The sequence below is a fragment of the Mus musculus genome, chromosome 8 (assembly GCF_000001635.26).
Source record: "Mus musculus strain C57BL/6J chromosome 8, GRCm38.p6 C57BL/6J".
Classification (NCBI taxonomy): Eukaryota; Metazoa; Chordata; class Mammalia; order Rodentia; family Muridae; genus Mus; species Mus musculus.
Genome location: NC_000074.6, coordinates 19,681,599 through 19,703,682, shown reverse-complemented (window position 1 = coordinate 19,703,682; position 22,084 = coordinate 19,681,599). Strand labels below are relative to the sequence as shown.

The 22,084-nt window shown below is 41.1% G+C and overlaps 1 pseudogene; it reads right to left on the bottom strand.

Annotated features, from left to right (window-relative positions):
- Positions 5,995-21,417, bottom strand: Gm6483 (predicted gene 6483; annotated as a pseudogene).

The window sequence follows — 22,084 nt, the reverse complement described above, 5'->3', positions numbered from 1 at the left end:
TTTGTCAAAGGAATGTCAGTTAGCCCTGAGGGTAGGAAGAGCTGTCCTTCCTGGTGAGTGTCCATCATTTTCTGTGCAGCCTGGGACCCTTATCTCCAGTTCCGTTTAGTTGTTCTGAGGCAGGTGGCTCACGTGTTGAACTGTGTGACCAAAGACAGCCGTGAACGTCAGATCCCCCTGCCTCTTATCTCCCCAGTGATGCAGTTTCCAGCGAGCACCACCATGGCCAGGTTTTAAGAAGTGCTGGGGATCAAACCTACGGCTTTCTGCATGCTAAGCAAGCATCTGGGATTATCATCCCAATCACCAGTCTTTAAACTCCTTCACAAAGGAAGCCTTTTGTAAATTAGACTCAGTTCTCAGAAACGTCTGTCTCACCACTGGCCGCTAGATGGCGACATCAAAATTCTTTTTCTTCTCCCAAATGAACTCCTGTGGAATCTCACGGGGTTTTGTATTAAATTAAGGAATAGTAATATGGGGGAAGGAATGTCAGCATTTAGGACTATTGCCCCCTCCTTCCTCCTCGGTGCCATTCTTCATTCAGAGATGTTCTCCACCAGGGGAATGACCTTGGAGGCCAGTCCTCCCCAGCAGGGATCTAGTTCAGGGTGCACACTAGGACGCACTCACTCAAGCACACAAGCACGCACACAAGCAGGGACCTTTAAAGCCAGTGAGGTCCAGCCATCCCATGCTAAGTAGATCAGAATTTCTAGATATGCACCCCCTTCCTAGTGCTGGGGGGAAGAGCCAACCCCACCCCACCCCCAACAATTCTACTGCAGCCCAAGGCAAGAGTCACTCACTTCCTGGGACCCTGGCGCCAAAGCCTGGTAGGCCTTCAGGATTTGCCAATGTTGCTAGTCAACCCAGGCTTTCAGAGTCACCTTAGAGAGGGAGAAATTTCTGGAATTCAAGGTGCTGGGCTGCCCCGAAGGAGGCTGACTGGTTTTATTTCTACCTTTTTTCAGACTGCAGCACCAACTTCACACCCAACAATTCAAGCAAGTTCTGATGGTAACCAGGGATCTAGGGCAAGTTACAGGTTCAGTCCCACAAGGTCAGCTCCAGCTCTGAACCAGTGGTTCATGGCAGCCTGGGCGATTCACACTGAGAACAGACCACAATCACAGCTTTCCTTCATTTCCTGAGACTGTGGCTCCTTCCAACGGATGCTGTAGTTCAAAACATGGACCTCTGTCTATTGAAAGATAAGCAGAGGGTCTCTCCAGGCCTCTCCCTGAAGTAGGTCATAAGACCATTAGCAAGGCCTCCCCTCCTGAGTGCAGTCTGCTGGTGCAAGGCTATAATCCCAACACTAGGGAGGTAGAGGCAAAAGGATCAAGAGCTAAGGCCAACTTGGGCTACATAGGGACATTCTATCTTAAAATAAACAAAAAGAAGTATTCTCCTTATATGAAGAGCAAAGGAGGGCCATTATTTCAGGAGAGACTCAGAAAGGAATCTGAACGCACAGGCCTGGCAAGACTCCCTCAGTTAATGACTCTTGGCTTACATCTCCATTGTCCACCACAGCTCCTACAACTATCCACACTCTGGCAAATATCACCCTAAAATACTGAGGTTTCCCTCCACCATTGGTTCTTCGTGTCTGTCACAATGTGAAACTTACAGCAAATGAGCATTCATCTTTATCTTCCTATCGCTGTTATAGGATCTCAGCCTATATAGGCTGTTATAGGACCTAAAATGGGAAAAAAAATACTTCTTCTCCCCTTTAATATCAAAATAGAGCAAAAATAGATAATTTGGACTTCCTGAAAACTAAAAGCATTTGTATTTCAAGAGATACTACAAATACAATTAAAAGGCTTGGGGTTTAGTTGAAAACATTTATAATTACATATTTAATGAATTTAATGACAGACTTACACCCAGGACACTGTAGAAGTAGGAGGAGGAGGAGGAAGAGGAAGAGGAGGAGGAAGAGGAGGAAGGAGAACAAGGAGAGGAGAAGGAAAAGGAGGAGGAGGAAGAGGAGGAGGAGGAGGAGGAGAAGGAAGAGGAGGAGGAGGAGGAGGAAGAAGAAGAAGAAGAAGAAGAAGAAGAAGAAGAAGAAGAAGAAGAAGAAGAAGAAGAAGAAGAAGAAGAAGAAAAAGAAAGAAGAAGCCGCTGATGCCGATGCCACCCAGTGCTAGAAATTGAATAAAGGCTTCTCCCATGCTAGACAAAAACTCATCCACTGAGCTACCTTCTCAGTCCCTGCAAACTCTTTAACACCCAGCAATGAGAGGGCAAACAACCCAATTAAAACTTTAAAAGGCAGATGATTTGAGTTGCTATTTTCCCAGAGAAGCTATGCATATTCATATACATATGAAAAGTCCCTGGTGAGATGCAAATCAAAACCAAAATGAGATGAGATTTCGAGCCCACCAGGAACAGTCCAACAAAAAAGATAACAGCCTGCATTCCTGAAGAAGCAGAGAAACACCATCCTGAAACATCATAGCCTCTGCTTGGGAAAATAGTTTGATGAAGCCTATAAAGATTCAAAATGGAGTTGCGAGTTCGGTGATTCGGTAAATCCACTGTTAGATCTGCAGTGCTGGAAGAATTTAAAATGTTCACACAAAAAACACTGCACAGCCATGTTCAGAGCAGCCTTATTCATGATGGTGAAAGGGAGGACAGGACCCGATATCCATCAGCTGATGGATGGACCAACCAACTAGGGTAGACCCATACAGTGACCATGCTCTGTAGGGTTATGATGCATGCTACATCACCATAGCCCTTGAATATTGTGCAGTGTGAAAGAAACCAGTCACAAAAGGCCACGTCATAAACATGAGACCATTTGTGTGAAAACCCATGTGACAATATATATATAAAAGATTTATTTATTTGTTTATTTTATGTATAGGAGTATACTGTCTGTCACTCTCTTCAGAGACACCAGAAGAGGGCATCAATCAGATTTTATTGCAGATGGTTGTGAGCCACCATGTGGTTTGCTGGGTATTGAACTCAGGACCTCTGCAAGAGCAGTCACTGCTCTTAACCACTGAGCCATCTCTTCAGCCCAAAGCTGTTATGTTCTTAACAAGGTAACATATTAGGCTGAATGTAAAGGAGTCTGGGACAGGGAGATGGCTCCATCAATAAGGTGCTTGCTATGCAAGTCTAAGGACGTGAGCTCAGATCCCAGCACCCACATAATCCCAACTCGGAGGTGGACATAGATGGATCCTTGAGGCTCACACTGCTCAGATAATCAAGCCCAATCAGTGAGCTCCAGGCTTAGTGCAAGACCCCGTGCCAAAAAGAAACAAAAAGGGGAAAGAAATATGACACCCAATGTCAACCTCCAACAAGTGGGCTTCTCCAGGGCAGAAGAGCTCAGTGGATGAGAGCAGCAGGCCCAGGGCTTCCTTAACTGCAGGATCTTCCCCCTGGTGGCCCAGGCTACCTCCATCTACTTTTGGAGTGACTGAGTCCAGATCTCACAGGCAACTCGATGAGTGACAGCTCTCTGAGAACTCCAGAAACTCCAATAAAGGCTCTCTCCTTCCTTGTTTGTTTTGTTTTGTTTTTGTTTTTGTTTTTATTCAGTCTGGGATGCCAGCCCATAAGCTGGTGCTGCCCGTATATAAGATGGGCCTTTCTCCTTAGTGAGAGCTCTCTGGAAACCCTCTCACAGTCACATCCAGAGGTTTGTCTTCTAGGTGACTCCAAATCTAGTCAAGTTGCCAGTGAAGAGGAACCATCACAGAGCTCTGGGGGCAGGCTTTGCCACTGGACAGATGAGGACTAGAGTTGGGGGGGGGGCGAGGGGCTAGGAGAGGACTTTCCAATGGGAATGGGAATCAGATAGACTAGGTGAAAGGTGTTGCATTTGGGCTGAGCATTAAAGGGTTGGGAGGCCTTGGCTGGCACAGTGAGGAAGGAAAATCATCCCAGAAGCAAAGGACGGCTTGGGCAAAGGCTCAGAGGCAGGAAGCATGTATGGCTATCCTGGGCTGATCTACTGTGTTTAGCAAGGCCAGGCAGACATATCCAGGAAGGAGCTTAGTTGGAGCTAGGCACAAGTACATGAAGCAATACTTGGTGCTGTAATAGATTAGATCTAACCCACACTCTCAAGGCCATCCTATCTGAGAGAAGTTATAAAGCCTAGGACACAGAGTCACACAGTAGGACTTGTACTAGGAGCCTCAGAATAGCTTCTGTTATCAGAAGCATCATATGAAGAAAAGGAAAATTTTGGAGCAGCCAAATCTGACTGCAGAGAGACTATGGGGAGGTTTGCTGCCACCAGGCAACTTCTCCGAAGGAGATCTGCTCCCTGTTCTTCAGCGACACTAAGCTCAGGCAGGAGTACCAAGTAGTCAGCCCACACTGGCAAAAACAAGACAAAACAAAAGGGCATCAAGAGCCAGGCATGACTAGTGTAAACCCTGTGAAGTCAGTATCTGAGAGACTGAGGCAGTAAGATCATGAGTTTGTGCCCAGCCTGCTGGGCTATTTGGGGGGAAAGGAGGAGGAGAAAGTGGAGGAGGAGGAGGAGGAGGAGGAGGAGGAGGAGGAGGAAGATGGAAGGAAGGGATGGAAAGAGGGGAGGAGGGGAGGGGAGGGGAGGGGAGGGGAAGGGAAGGGAAGGGAAGGGAAGGGAAGTGAGACAAGACCAAGGCGGGTAAGACAAGCTAGTAGTAATGATGGTCATACAAGATACAGCTGATCACTTGGCTCCCAGGCAAGGCAGCAGTGGGCTAGGAGGGGCTGGGAGGAATGCTGGGAGCCCCACTCCTGAGTGCACGTAGGCAGAGTGGGGCGTGGGACTCACTCCTGGAGACTCTGTGGGGCATACAGTCCCTGGGGACCCTGAAGATCCTCCCTCAGTGTCCCACCCCTCATTCCCATGCTTGCACAACTCCAAGACCTCACTGAGGGAGAACTCCACCTGTGCTCCACACCAGGCCAAGCACATCCGGGAGACACACCTGGCTAGGAGAAGAAAGAGGAGCCAGGGGGTGAGCTAGTGAATCCTAAAGCTGGTACAGAGGAAGCGGGGTCAGAGAGAAGATCAAGGGAGCTCTGCAAACAAGATTAAGATCTGAATGCAGGAACTGGAAAAGCATGGGCAGACCCCAGAAGGTGGAGCTCCCATGCCTTTATGCCCAGCACCTGAAAGAGTAGTAAACTCAGTGCTCCAAGGTATGCTAATCATAAAACAGATAGAGACATTCCTCCACCCACAAGCTTCCTGGGTTCAAGGAGTGTACATTCAAAGAAAGTCACCCTGACCCACCCTGATCATTGCTGGAACCTGCAATGCAAATGTACTATCGTTAGGGGCTCTTAGAAACTGTCTTGAGAGTTAACAATTACCAGGTATTCCTAGTGACGCCTGTGACTTTGTACTACCTTGTGACTCTTAACTGGTATTTTTGGTATTTTCCAACAATGCCCTTCCCACATCCTTAAGTCGTGGTTTCTTCCTTTAAATACCCCCTAATCCAGCTACTTGGGGCGCCATGGTCCTCTACCCCTGCTTGGTGTATGACCATGGGCCCGAGAGCGCTCTTGAATAAAAAAATCCTCTTGCAATTTGCAGCAAGACCGTTTCTTGTGGTTGATTTTGGGGTGTCGCCTCTCTTGAGTCAGAACGTGGGGGAGTCCTCACGTTGTGGGTCTTTCACACCAACACTGATGAAACCAAAGGCATCCCCTTCCTGCCCTAACATTGAGTGCCCACACGGTGGGAAACTTTTATTAACAGAGAATTACTGTGACCCGGAAGAGTTCCACTGACACAAGGCCTAAGGGCAGGAAAGCCTGGCGGGTAAGAAGCTTCCCTGAGAGTGAGGAAGGCCTGTTTCGGAATTGGTATTGTGCTAACAGCAAGCTCTCAAAACTCAGGCAGTGTCTAATTCCTAGCTATGGTTTCCTGTCTGTGTAGCAAGGCTAACAACAACTAACCACAGGCTTGTCTCAGGGGGCTAAATGAGGAGCTCTAGGCGGCGGCAGCAGCAGCAGCAGCAGCAACATAGTGTTTCATAGTCTGTTTTGATTTCAAACAGTTCTATGCCGGCTCCATCAATGATATTGTATGTGACTAAGCCATTTTCTCCAATGTCTGGGTCTTCAGCCTTCACCCTTCCTACTTCCTCCCCCAGGGACAGCTGCTTCTGAAACAGACATCTGGTACACGCCTGAAAGAAAAAGACATCTACTTTTATTTTACTTTTTATTTGGGAGCTGTAAGACTTCAGATTTCATTGAATCCCAGCAAATTTCTCAAAGGGTTTAAAATCGAACTTTTTATTGGTAGACACAGAAGTGAAGTGGATGGATGGGAAGAGGATCCCAGATGGCCAGCATGCAGGAGCAATGTGTTCCTTCCAGCATGACAAAACAACATTGGGGTCCTGGTAAGATGATGAGGTCACCCACAACACGAGAGAAAGGAAAACAGTGACAAGGTCCTATGCAAGAGTCCACATACTGGAACACCTGAGGCTTCCTTTTCAGGGTGTCCCACAAACTAATGCCAAAGATTCCTTGAACTAATTGCTCAAAGAAAAGCAGCCACAGAAGAGTAAATTTACCCCCTGCTTAAAAAGGTTTCATCACTTCATATTTATTTTAGAGACAAATACAAATCTTTCAAGAATCTTTCTTGAGCAAAGAGATATTTCTCTCATCTTACTCTTCATCCTTTGTACTAGGTAAAGCATGGAATGCTCTGGAAGCTTTTAGACAGTCAACTCCCTTTATATTTATATTTTTCAGAAATAAAGAATGGTGCCACACCTATTTATATTTATGTTTACAGTATTTATTTCTCATGAATGCAAATGATGATATATTACTCTTTTAGCTCTGAAGCTAAGTAAAGGAAGAGTTATCATTCTCAACATGACATTTAAAAAAAAGAGAAAACAAAACATATCTAGATACACTATGATGTTATAGGCTAAGTAGTATTGTATGGTAAGGGATAAAGGGAAGTAGGGTGTGTGTGTGTGTAAGCGTTTAAGCTACACAAATGAGTGTGTAGTTATGTATGTGATTATGCTCTATACGAGTTAGTGTGATATGTTTTATGCTCTATACGAGTGGGGTATGATATGTTTTTCTATGACAATGTATGTGAGTGGACACCTATCATGGTTAAGTATGTGTAGATGAGAAGGAAATCGGGATTTATTTTGGACAAGGTAGAGACAGAAAACTTTCGTTGGAAGAAATCTGAACTCCAGTGAAGGAAATGAGCAAGACAAGTGTATGAATATGTGGGCAATAAGTGTCACAGAACAAGGAACAATGAATGTCAGAAAGCCTCAGGTGAGGCTGCAAATTCTGAAGATTCTGAAAATGTACAGTGGGACTTCTGTTACGGGAGAATAACAGTAGGACGGAGGCATGTAAACGGCATTGCTGAAAATAGTCAAGATGTTGAGTTCCATTTAGGGAAAGCACTAGACAGTTTTCAGTAAAGGAATGAGCTGTAGCACCATCATTTGACACATTTGAAAAGCAACCTGTCTAAGACACACTATGCGTGGGCGGAGGAACCCTCTCCTGCAGTGCTCAGCCCACTGGCATTAGGGGACTCCCCTAGACTCTTCCTTTCCTCTACTGCAGCTATTATATGCTGCAGTGCTGCATTCTTTTCGTGATTATACTGTACCCATTTTCTACCTAATCTTGTATTGTATTCACAGGCAAGGCACAGGGAGTGTGACTTTCTGTAGAAATGAACAATGTATAACAATGTTCAGAAGATCTGTTGCAATGTAATTTTCTCCAAATCTCATTCAAGCCCATGACTGTGAAATATTAAAACTGAAATATAAAATTTCTATACCACTCTATATAAAAAAGGGCATTAGTGGACATCCATGAATAAGTCTGTCTGCCTACTTTTCTGGCATATGGAACAATTGTACATTGTGCAAATGGAATAGGCAGCTTTGACTATGTTGTATGTGCCTCAATATTATCAAAGATGCATACCTTTCCATCTGACAAGGAATAGCATGGTTGACCCATCTCTTTTGGAGTCCTCAAGAACTAATATGTGTCTCATGATCCTCTACCATGATATCTTCATTTGGTAGATTGTTATCTTGGGTAACTTTGAATAACCATAGTGCCTCCTTAATTGGTATACTTAACTGACTTCCTTTGGGTTTATTATTTTTTATATTGTGTGTGTGTGTCTGTCTGTCTGTCTGTCTGTCTGTCTTTGAGTGTACGCTATGTGTCTGTCTGTCTGTCTGTCTGTCTGTCTGTCTTTGAGTGTACACTATGTGTATGTGGGTGTCTGCAGAGACCAGAAAGTGTGTCAGACTGTCTGTAACTGGAGCCATGGGTGTTTTTGTCATTACTGGAAAGCTCAGAGTCATTATTTTTGTGTTATAACTCTGGACTGCCCTTTGCACATACACACTAAAATATGATTCCAGAAATTCCTTAGTCCCCTCAATGTCCTTTCCCTAGGAGCCAATTATATCTATAAAACATAGGCTCTTTTTAGATATTTATAACATTAGTGACCAGATATTAAAATTAGCAGCTATCATTAATTTCAATATTTCAATACCATTGTCTCCAAAGAGTTGTTTTGTTTGGTGCTAGAGTGATGGCTCAGAACTAAGACCGTATGTTTCTCTTCCTGCTGACCAGAGTTTGGTTATTCCCACCCAAGTCAGCTCACAGTCACACATAATTACAGCTGCAGGGAAATCTGACAGTCCTGGCCTCTGTGGGTCCCTACAGATAGGAAACATCCACATATAGACACACTCATAAACACATAATTAAAATAGTAAACCTAAACATTTTAATGATGTATCTTACTTTTAGGTATGCATATGCCTGTGTCTATGTGGCTCTGTGACTGCGAATGCAGATACAACGGAGACCATAAGAAGGCTACAGGTCCTCCTGGCCCAAATTTCAGCTGTTCAGAGCCAATAATATTGTTGCTAAGAACCTAACCATGGATTTCTGCAAAAGAATTATATACCCTCAACTGCCAAATAATATTTTCCCTCAGTAACTTCATAAATATTGTACAGTATTCAAAATAACAATGGCTGAACAATTATTGCCGGTTTTTTTTTTTAAATGATATAAAAATTAGCACTAGCTGGATTAATCTGAACAAAGATTGTATTTAGGTTAAATGCTAGGGTATCATCTTCTACAAGGATACTAGTATAGCTCGTATCCCACAGGCCCCTCCAATGTTACTTTATGGTCCTCTCATAGAACTGTGAGGTCTGGCTGAGCTTTACTGCTATGCTGGCAGCCTTAAGGCTACAGGGAAAGAAGTCCCATGGCTTCTGGTATCAGCTCAAAAGATGGTCACGGAGTTCTCATGATCAGAACTCAGCCACAGAAAGGCCCATGTGGAGAGGAAGCACAAGCTAATCTCAATTTGCCAGGCTTATAAGGAATCTTAGAAGTGGGTTTTTCTGCCACAGGAGAACTGCCCTGCTGATGCTGGAGTGACAACAGAGTAGCTATTTCTCCTATGCTCTGCACAAATTAAAGTCAAGAAACTAATAAGTGATTGTTACTTGCAATCATCAAGATGTGGGGGGGGGGGTTTATGGAATGATGAGCATCAGATCACGGTTCTGTTAGCATCAGTGAAGAACACTGAGACAGGAGAACGTTAATTGATGACTGCCTTTTATGATTAATACCTAATAAGTAAAATATCTCAAGACTCAGATATTCTGGTCTCCAGAGTTACACAGTTTTTAATGACTTCCTTACTTCTCATGATCTCTACACTGTTTAACTTTCCTCGGTGTGTTTTTAAGTCTTTGCTATCATGTTCTAGTTTTTTGCAAGAATCACGAAAATGATTCTTGGATTTCCAGACTCTTCCTTTTGAAAGCTGGGTAAATTAGGAGTGAATGAAAAGATGAGGCTCTCGCTGAGCAGTGGTCATTATCAAAGACCAGCTTCGACTCCTTACTCTGTGGAAACTTTGCTGAGTTGTCGTTGACATCAGTCAGAGTGATCGTCACTTTGGTTGTCCCCGAGAGTCCACCCATGTGTCCACCCATGTCCTTAGCCTGGATCACCACATGGTACTCCTCCTTGGCTTCTCTGTCCATATTGGGAAGGGCTGTCCTGATGATTCCTATCAAACGAAAATTTAAAAATCACAAATATTCATTTATGACAAGATTTAAAAAAATATGTTACATCCTGGGAACCTAAAGATACATAAAATATAGCCTGCTCAAAGACAAGTCATTTTAACATGGCAAACATAGCAGAAAGTGTTGAAGATAACACCTGTGTATTATCAAGCAAATAATAAAAATTACTTACAACATATTAGTTTTATTTCACTCTGCATGCAAGTAACAATGTCTTTCCTCTCAGACACAAGAATCCTGAAGACTGGAATGACAAGAGCCTATCTATTGTATGATAAGTCATATCTGAATCTATACTTCAGGACTTCTAGCAAAAAGCTTCAGAAATCAAGTCCTACATAAACTAGTAGAAACATCACTATGGGGTTGGAGAGATGGCTCAGCAGTTAAGAGCACTGACTGTTCTGCCAGAGGTCCTGGGTTCAATTCCCAGCAACCACATGGTGGCTCACAATCATCTGTAGTGGGATCCGATGCACTCGTCTAGTGTGTGTCTGAAGACAGCTGCAGTGTACTCATAAAAATAAAAACTAAAAAAATCTTTTTTAAAAAAAAGAAAAGAAACATCTCTTCAGCTCATATTAGGTTTACAGAGGAGGCATAAACTTTTTTGAACACATTAAATAGGTACTATTAATTTTTTGAGTGAGTGAACAGAGGAGTTAGAAATATGAACAAAACTTGTGCAAAGATTCAGTGGACAATCACACGTCCTGAATTACTGAAAAACAGGATAAATTCAGGATTGAAATATTCATGACCTGTGTATATTTAAACATGATGTTCGTAAAAATATGCTTACTTACATCTCTAGGGATCTTATGGAAGCTTTTACACTCAGTGAATAAAGCAGTATTTATAGTGTAAATACAAAGAGCAAGGAAGAAGTGCTGGGCTATGTTACGCAGCATCACTGAGCCCAGTGTTAAGGTGTTTCTTTGCAACATCCTAGGACTTATGAGACATCATGTTCCTTATTGATTAGTTTCATGGGTTCCAACTGTTAGTCACTAGCCTTGGTTCCCTGAGAGAAAAAAAGAAGACTAGAGTTTTTACTATTTTAAGTAGTCTAGATGAAATCCCACATTTATCCTTAGTTTACCCAAAGACTAAAAGCAAAGATCTCCATGAAACCATAGACAATAACTCCACAAGCTGTTGTTTGAAGTAAGAATATGAAAAATGAATTAATATATAAGTAGGTAAGAGTTAAGAAAGCAAATAAAAAAATAATAAATTAGGAATTCATGTAAAAGTTGCAAATTGTATGAAAACCTTTCAAGAGTACAGAACATATTACGTAGGAAGGAAAAGTGTAATACTGCTGCAGAAGAACAATGTTATAGGACTGTAGTGTTCACTCTTGTTGACAATCAAATTAGTGTAAATGAAGCGAAACATTGTTTTAGTTTCTGTTGTATACTGACTCACTTTACTGGTCTGCTCTTTATCTTACAGCATCCTTTGGGAACCTATGCTCACAGCAGGAGATTGGGAATGTGCTGGATCTTCTAGTAGGGTGAACATTTACAGTTACTCCTGACACTTCTTAGTTTACCCAGTGGTCTTCCAAGGATGTTTTAAAGGCTAACACTACTTTGTAACAACCTTCGATCCTTTTAATATGGATCCACAAGTCAAGGCATTTCCAATTCATAAATTTAATTTTAAATATTTGTAATTATCATCTTAGACACTAATAAATGTGTATTATTCCATTCATCCATATGCACAGAACATACATAGGCCATCTCGTACTAACTGCCAAGTGGCCCTTTAGTTCCGTTTTAATTTAAGGAATTTTAAAGCCAAAGCAGTTAAATGATGAGGCATAGACTCCTCGTTTAAAATAAGTCGTGACTTACAAAGATGATGTAATCGACCATACCTGTTTGGGCCTCCACCGAGAAGTAGGGTTGTCCTTCAAGGATGCTATACACTAACTTGGCACTTTTTCCATAGGTGGGATTATCTGCATCAGAGGCTGTCACTTGGATAACTGATGTTCCTGAATAAAGGGGGGTCAGGGGGAGCAATTAGCAACATCCAATAAACTTTGCAAATTTCATTGCTGTTTACAGAATTTCATTTAAAATGAAGACCTGTAAGGAAGCTCACAATGACTCTGCATGATCTTATTGTCCTATAGTTCAAGTGCAGACCACTCCTCTCCCTGCCAATCTTCCCTCTCTAGTTTCCTTCTTCTATTTCTTTTTTATCAGCAAGGTCAAACTAAGGTTTAAAAGGAAACTTTCTACTTTCACAGTTCTTCCTGGTTGGTTTGCTATTTAAAATAATATGAACATTCTTGTCAAATACTCCTAGAACCATGTGAATTCACTGTTTAGTATATCACATAATCAAATAAAAATCTCTCCTGAGAGTGCAATAAATGGTAATTAATGAAGAATGGCTTTTCATGAAAGGAGAGAGGGCACTTTCCCATCTGTGACAATGAACAAATCATTTCACTGTTGCTTTGCATGCAAGAAAATTACTTCTGATACTAAATTTTAATTAATTTGTGGCTATAAATATTCTATAGAATGCTGTTCCCCAATGTCATGAAAATTACACGTTTCCCTCTCTGTAGGTAGGGTCTGTATCCACGTCACAGAAACGATCAGTGAGGGATCAATACGATCTAAGACATTCCTATGTCAGAAGACATGAAAATCAGGGGATTAAGGAATGGGAGGACCTTTTTTTCCTTTACAAGCTCTACTGTCACAATAAGCATCTGAGACATGCCATGTTGAGCTTCAACAGAGAGGGAAGGAGGGAAGAGGCAATTATCCAGGATGCCTCTGTCAGGCACTGTCTGAGGTAAATTCCAGGTAAAGTGCCTCCATTCTCTGCTGGACATTTTGGCATCTGTTTTACTTTGGGAAGATTTGGGATGAGAAATATAACATCTTAAAATCCCTTTTTCATGTTGTTTCTTGTCACAGCTGGGAATCTGTCTTGCAGGGACATCTAGCAAGAATAAAGCCCAAGTTTCCCCTTTGACATTTCAGCAGAATGGTGGGAGGGAGGTCCTCCTGGCAGGGTACAGAACCTGTTTACACAACTTACAGGTAGCTATCCTTTACTTCCGAGGGGTTTCTGTGACTTCTATGAGAAACGCAAGACAATGTTCACTCTTTTTCAAAATCAATTTTCTATACCCATTGTCTTTTGTGAATGTCTTCCTACAAAGTAGGGATTATTCTAGAAAATGGGTGTTATACCAGAGAAAGACTTCATGGAATGCTAAGAAAGTTATAAATCTTTATAATTTAATGGAATTCTATTTTTTAAGAATTTTTTAAAATTCTAAAACAAAAATTCTAATATTGAAGGAGTTATCAAATATTTCTATTTGATCTGTATATCCAGAACTCATTAGTAACTATTATCTTGATTTCATAGTTGACGAAATGATAAATTAGGAAGGGATACAAAGGAGCACTGGTTCACACAGCTTTCTGATGACAAAGACAATAATTTCATATGTAGAGTAGAAAGTCTGAGAACTGCCATAGGCTCCAAAGTGTCCTGCAAGGAGCAAAAGTCCACCTGGATTATCAGTTTGGATGACTAGCTTCCTCTGCTTCTTCCATCCTTTCTTCTCATTAGAATTCACATCTGAGGACAGTGTAGTCAAGGGACCAGACAAGAATAAGTAAAAGGAAGGAAGGAGACAATGACTCAGCCTGGCTTTTTCTCAGTAAAAGAAGATCTTATGGGATGGATCCCCAGGTGGGGCAGTCTCTGAATGGTCCTTCCTTCAGTCTCAGTTCTGAACTCTGTCTCTGTAACTCCTTCCATGGATATTTTGTTCCCCCTTCTAAGAAGGAACTAAGTATCCACACTTCTTCTTCTTGAGTTTTATGATTTCTGCAAAATTGTATATTGGGTATTCTAAACTATTGCAACAAGATTTTGCTGACAGGACCCTGATATAGCAGTCTCCTGTGAGGCTATGTCAGTGCCTGGTAAATACAGAAGTGGATGCTCACAGTCATCTATTGGATGGAACACAGGGTCCCCAATGAAGGAGCTAGAGAAAGTACCTAAGAAGCTGAAGGAGTCTGCAGCCCTATAGGAGAAACAACAATATGAACTAACCAGTACCCTCCAGAGCTCGTGTCTCTAGTGGCATACGTAGCAGAGGATGGCCTAATCGGCCATCAGTAGTAGGAGAGGTCCTTGATCTTGCGAAGATTCTAGGCCCCAGTATAGGGGAATGCCAGGGCCAGGAAGTGGGAGTAGGAGAGTTGGGGAGCAGGAAGAGTTGTAGTCACATATGCATATATATATATATATATATATATATATATATATATGGGGGGGTATGCATATATACATATATGCATATAGATAAATAGATAGAGATAGAGAAGGAGGAGGGTATAGAGGATTTTTGGGAGGAAACGAGAAGAAAACATCTAATAAAAAATAAATCTAAAAAAAAAAGATCATCTTAGTAGACATCTTAGGGCAATGGCAGCTCTGTCACAGGAGGCTCCACACACAGACTGAAGTCTCTCAGAGCCCTAAAGTCACAGCTGACTGTCTTGAGTAAGCTAATCTTTATAATCGGTGCTTGGTTTTTCTCTAACTGGTAAAATGAACAATCTATCCCTGATGGCTTCACTTGGGGCCAATGAATCAGATTTACTCAAAAGACCACATTCTAGAAATTCAAGCAGAAATGATACCAAGAGGCATGTGTTAGAGTTCCATCTTCAAGCAAAGCAGCATGTCTTTAAGCATATTTGAAATCAGCTGATGGCAGCCTTATATGTATTGTGGGTGAATTTAGTAACACAAATTCGTTCATCTGTTTCTGCTTCGGTTTCTCATTTATCCAAGACCAACTGGAATGACTGCTTTGCAAAGTTTAATCATGGGGAGGTTAAACACACTGGGGTGTGTTCGCCATCAATTAATGTGAAGTCCAAAGCAGCAAACATTATCATTGCTGTTACTTATTCAACATCAATGCCCTAGTGATTGGATGAATATAATCATTACTCTTTGAAGACTGGAAATTGTTATTGCTCTTCTACAGAGGAAGAGCAAATATTAAATGGTGTCACTTCACACAGCTGAACATAAGTCAGGATTTGCTAAACTGAATCTCATTCTTCCCCCTTCCAGACTTCCTAGTTAATAGGAAGTTAATAGTCGACTTTAGAGCCTCAAGTCTAATATAAACATTTGAAAACCCGAGTCTCTATATCTGTTATGCACTTTTCCTTGGAGTCCCTTCCTTTCTGTTTGTTTCTTTTGTTCAATGTGTTAGGGTTTTCTTTTTTTTAATCTTATATATTCTTTTCTCACTATCTTTTAGGAGTCTGATTGTTTACTATGGAGACTGAAAAGAAAGGGTGCATCTGGATGGCAGGGGATGTGTGGAGTAACTGGGAGGGGTGGAAAGAGCAGAAGCCATAATCATGATATTTTGTGCGAGGAAAAAAAACGATTTTAATTTTTAAGAATCCAACAAGGCATTTTTTTCCTTGTTAATGTGCAATAATGATTGAACACAAGCTCTGCTTCCTGGGTTGAAGGGCAGGCACCAGCCTGTCAACCTGCAGACATACCAGATAGAAAGAGAATAGGTGACCATTACTTACCTACCCACATCGGACCTCTCAGGCACATTGGTATGATAGATTTCATGCAGAAACTCTGGAGGGTTGTCATTAATGTCCTGGACCTTATCAATGAATTCTTAAGGTGGCTCCAGTGGTTTGTTGGTGTCCCTGTCCACCGCCTGAGCCATCAGTGTGTACTGGGCTCTCTCCTCTCTCAGTCCAATGTCTTGGTGGCATGAATGTTCCCTGATTTGTCATCAATCACAAAAAAGGTTCCCGCTCCTTCTCCTGAGAGAATGTATTTAATGTTCCCATCACCGGAGTCAATGTCAGAATGAAGCTAGAAAACAAAAAAGAAAAGAAAGAAAGAATGTAGGATTTGTAATTTCATGAGGAATACAATAAAAACACATAGGCTGATAGTTACACTACGTACACATGTGTGCACATACATACAGTCACACACATATCATGAGACGAAGTGATTTCCATCACCATTTTCTGAATAGAGAAATGGAGTCTTAGATAACTGCTATGACCCTGGGTAATGATGAGGCTGATGGATTTGCAAATGTTTAATTCTCAGGTTCATGTTCTCCCTCTCTTATTCTCTCTTTGACTGTATATATGCATACATACAAAATAGATGCATGCACATATGCTTCAGTAGTTATTTGGGAAGAAATGCACATAGATATTTCAAAAAGATATAAGCATGAATTTATGCTCATATTTCTCTCAGTGTTTATTCCCATTTCATCACTGCTTCAGCTATGAATCACCTTTTTACCAGTTTCTTATGACTCCTTTATGAGATAATAATTCAAGCCTATACATATACAAACTTATTTCCACAGATTCTTAAAAGCTCTTTGCTAATTTTACATAATCAGGGCTATAAATTGTATATTATAAATTGTAGATTCCTGTAACTGTGACTTCTGCAGCTCCATCAACATCTAGGTACAAAGGGCTTCCTTATTCACCATGTGATATCCTCTTCAAAGGACACTTATATTTGTTACTACAAATACAAGTCCAGGCATTTGTTATTACAAATCCTTCAACTAATCAGATTTTTCTAGATCCACTGTCTAGTGTCCAGAGTGTAATGTCTGGAGCTATTATCTTCTTGGGAGAAGAATCTCCTATGACCCTATGATCATAGTGGACAGTGGGGCAAAGTGATAGACATGTTGTCCCCAGACCCTTGAAAGAACTTCCAATATCCTTGGGATTTTCATGTTTTCCAGAAAGCCTTTAGACAAGATGATTTTTGCCTAAATCTGTATTGATGGAGTCAAGAATCTACTATGGTCTTTTAGCTGCCAATTCGACCAGCAGCTCTGCCCGAACTCTGCTCTGTGTTTCAGAGCCCACGCCCATCAAAGACTTCATTGATTTTCCTGCAGCTATAAAGCCTATGCACTCACTTATTGTCCTCATGATTTCGGATTCCTTAACCTCCTTTATATTAATGTTACTTTAATTGTTATATGAAATTGTTACATGGTTTGAACTAATTTCCATATTTTAATATGTGAATGCTATTAGATGAGTTATTTTCATTGCCTTCTAGTATTGAAAATTAGCTAGATTTAAAAACACTAATCGATTAAACCTGTTGTGTATAGAAATTCAGAAAAATAAAATAAATAAGTAAACAAAAACTTATATTCAAGCATTTACTACAATAAAGATTGTAACTAATTTTTATTTAATATTAATGACTAATAATTTATAATTTCTATCATTATTATAAAACCAAGGCCTACACAGTTTGCTCGAGGTTCACAAAGAAAAACTGAATATACTACTTTTTAAAATGGTTCCATCATTTAAATTTCCTAAATATGTTTAATTATTTGTAGAGTTTTGGTGAAACACCAAAAAGTTCAGCTCCGACATGGATACACAGGCATAATCTACAACCATTTTGGTTGTGTATCCCAGGGCTTCTAGGGCAAGGACAGTAGGAAAACATTTGCTTCTGAAAGGTAAGAAAATATAATCCACCGTTTTAATGCAATATGACTGATGTAATTCTTAAGAGTTTGGCCATTCGTGGAGGGAAATATGAAGTTACTTGATGGATTTCAGTGAACTAATAGAATATCCACAATGTTCACAGTTTCCTTAGTGGCCTGTGTTCCCCTCTCCTATCCAGCCTAGGATTGTGGTGTTTGTTCTTTCTCTGTGCTTCATGGGTATCAAATGTTAGAGGTTAAGTCCCGGGGGCTGGTGAGATGGCTTAGCGGGTAAGAGCACTGACTGCCCTTCTGAACGTCCTGAGTTCAATTCCCAGCAACCACATGGTGGTTTACTGCTACCTCTAATGAGATCTGACACCCTCTTCTGGTGTGTCTGTAGACAGCTACAGTGTACTTACATATAATAAATAAATATATCATTAAAAAAAAAGAAATGTACTGGAGCACATAATCTTTGCAAGACCAAGGGCCTCTCCTCCCTCTCCTCCCATTGATGGCCTACTAGGACATCCTCTGCTACATATGCAAATAGAGACACAAGATCTAGGGGTTACTGGTTAGTTCATATTGTTGTTGTTCCTATAGGGTTGCAGACCCTTTTAGCTCCTTGGGTACTTTCTCTAGCTCCTTTATTGGGGCCCTGTGTTCCATCCAATAGATGACTGCGAGCACCCACTTCTGTATTTGCCAGGCACTGGCATAGCCTCACAAGATGCCACGGCCAGGAAGCAGGAGTGGGTGGGTTGGGGAGCAGGGCATGGGGAGGGTATAGGGGACATTCGGGATAGCATTTGAAATGTAAATGAAGAAAATATCTAATAGAAATAAATGCTAATTTTTCATAAAAAAAGAAATGATATAAATATGAATGTCAAGGTACTGAAAGTTTCTAAGGAACTTCATGCATTACACATGAAAACATAAAGAGGCATTTCATAGAGGCAGGCAGATTTCTGAGTTCTAGGCAAGCCTGGTCTACAGAGTACTCACCCAGGACAGCCAGGGCTATACAGAGAAACCCTGTCTCGAAAAAACAAACAAACAAACAAACAAAAAACAAAACAAATAAAACAAAAAAGAGGCATTTCATAACTAGCCATGGAGCTGAAATTTTTACCAAGCATCCAGCTTATCCCATTTCCACTTTGTTTCTCCTCCCTCCAAGATTTAAAAGTTGGGTATGTCTTCCCTAGTTTTCCTCTGTCACAAAGATGATCTACTGTACTGACAATACTATTTATTAGGTTCTACAGGAAAGCAGTTTGGGAACACAGCAAGTGCTATCAAGGGGCCAGTTCCTGACTCCAAAGACTGATTGCTTCTCGCTTTGCACAGCACAACATGACACAGGCTGAACGTCCTACATGCAAACTCTAAGTCTTCTGTGCTTTGCCAAATTCTACCTTTTCAGGGAATTTTCAAGCATTCAACCTTGAACGTCACCATTCAGACTGTTAGTGAACAAGCCAACTATTCCTCCTACTTAGCTCCATTTCAAAAGGAAGATTTTGCCAGATCTTAGCAGGCACATATGGACACACACACACACATGCAGAGGCACGCGGGCGCGCGCGCACACACACACACACACACACACACCCCATCCAACTAAGAGTCCTTTCACGAACCTTACTTTTCAAGGTCATACATGGGATGATGCCAGATTTTCCCTTCCTCTCTTTATTCCTCGTCTTCTCCCGAGTGCATCATATGACATTTGTTATATCCAGAGACACAAAGTCATCTGACTCACTAAGCCCTCTACCCCTGCCACCACCAAGCCTAAACACACTCTGTCCCCCACTGAGACAGTGACAAAGCAGAGGGTCATTTTCTCAGAGCAATTTGATACCCAGCTCTACACATTGCTTGAGCTAAGTTGCCCTGCTTTACTGTGGCTGTCTTTTTCCTCTTCCTTTCTGTGGACACAGCACAGCTCTTTGGTTACAGGATTCTGCTGGTCAATTATTTTCCCCTACTTCCATGTTATCAAGACTACGTCTACATCTTTTTCACATGAATGAAATTATTTAGAACATTATTTCTAAAACCACTTATTTCCAATTCTAAGTTATGTTGAGATTATCATGAACATTTTTGAGCATAAAAAATAAACGATATAAAAAATGGACTGTTGTTTCATATAAAAACAACGACAAAGGTAACTTGTTGGCATCCTTGGGGTTCAAAACTAGGAATCTCTATCATCTGTCCTTGCATTTCTCTATATTGAATCAGTTCTGTTTAACTTCAATGTCAGGGGTTATTAGATACTTGCCTCTATTTTTCATAAGGGTTAAGGACATAAACTGAATTTCATTACCCTCCTCATTATATTTTATCTTCTTCCTTAAATGAATAAGTGGCTGCCTCTTTTTCTTGCTTGTTTGGAGTCAGGTATTGCTTCAACCTGATTTACTGTCTGTCTACCACTTCCACATAATAGAGCTTCAATTTGTACATATTAAAATAACTATCTCCTGTGAACTAGTGTCAATATTACCTAAAAGACTGTCTCTTGTTTTATCATAATAAGTAGTAAGAAGTCAGTTTGCCAAATGTGTTTTGCCCTCTCTACATTTATATTTCCAATGGAGTTGAATAAGCAGTGCATAACCTTAGAAGAGGAAATATAGCAAAAACATACCTAAAGACAAAATGGATAATATCATTCCTATCCTAAAGACACATATTCACTCATTTCATTGGAGTTGGTATTAGTGCCAAGACCTGAGGATTCAAGGCTAATCTAATTCCTCATACAAAGTAAAACGAAATGAAGTGACAGAGGCAGACATGTAAAACAGCAAAGTAGGATGAAAGGGATTGGTGAGACATGGGAATATAAAAGTCGGAACAGGCAAGTTGGGGTTAGAATATAGTCTGAGAAATTCCTCCAGTTGAAGAATGGTTCAATAAATTAAGGCAGTATTTCTTTTAATAGACTCTAAAGCAATCCAAAGTCAAAATGGAGTCCTTATCCTATAATAAGTGAACATTAGAAGCATTCTCAGTGTGGTTTGGTCTATGAATGAGGAGGAGAAGACTGGATGTGTATACACATAATATGATTCTCTTTTTAATGATAGATCATTCTTGTTCTCTTTTTCTGTTTCATTGTTTTAGTTTTACTTATCTTGCTTTCGCCTATTCATTAGTTTGCCTACTGTTGTTCTGTCTTGTTTTGTTTGTTTGTTTGTTTGTTCATTTGTTTGTTTTGTTTTGACCTGGTCATGTCCTTCTGCACTGATAATGAGTACATATAGACACATCAACATCAAATATAAGCAGCCTTACCCTGCCCACCAGCACAGGGTCGGGCCCAGTGTACTCGTCTATCACAAAGAACTGATTCCAGACCCAACCTCTCTTGGAGCGTTGCAGCATCTGCCCCTCCTTGCCCTTCTCATGGTGTCCATGGAAAGAGGGATGCAGGTGGCTTCATTGCTCCAGGGCAAACATACCAGGCATACCAGGGCAGCTTGTAAACAGTAGTTCTCCTTCATTTTTGGTTATGCAGTAGGCACAGGAGAGTGCAGCTGTCACTTCCTACACCAACAGAGTGGCTTTCTTTTGGATGGCAGCCTCCCAGATGTATCAAGTAGACCTCCTCTGGAATGGAATATCTTCACTCACTGAGGACATCACACCAGGGTTGTTCACCTCTTCAGTCAGCTTCTGCAAGCAGAGAAAGAGATGAGATTAGCTGCAGCCTCCAACCACCTATTGTTTCGTTTTCATTTAGCAAACATGTGGTTTGAGTATCAGTTTACCACTTGTCAGCTTTGGGAAAGCTGACAGCTTTCTCTGAACCCAGCTTGCTCATTTCAGAAATGTAGATAAGAATAATATTCGTTGAAAGGTTGCTGCAATGATCAAGAGAAATGGGAATATAAAGCCACTAATACAATGTCTAGAACCCAGAAACTCTCTATTATTCATTGATCATATGTGTGCATCCACAGCAAGGATGCCAGAGGCCAGCACAGTAAAGAGAGGATGCTTAAAGGATATGGTGCCTGAATTGAATACTAAAGCAAAAGCTTCTATTTTAAGAATGGAGAAGATAGGATACACTGAAAAAAAAAAAAAAAAAAAACACCAGAATTTCATAACCATTACAGTCGGCCAACCACAGCATAAACCAAGACTTAAGCACAAATGGAAAATAAGAGGAATCTTATGTCATAGTCTGTGAGATGGAAGGAAAGACAAGGCAGACCTCAGGAAATGATGATGGTAATCAAAATAATCAATGAAGAAATGAATGACTAAGGTATGTGTGTGGGAGGGGTACAGGTATGGAATCCAGAGCTCTGTAGACAGGCATAGAAGGATCACAGAAATTTTAAGA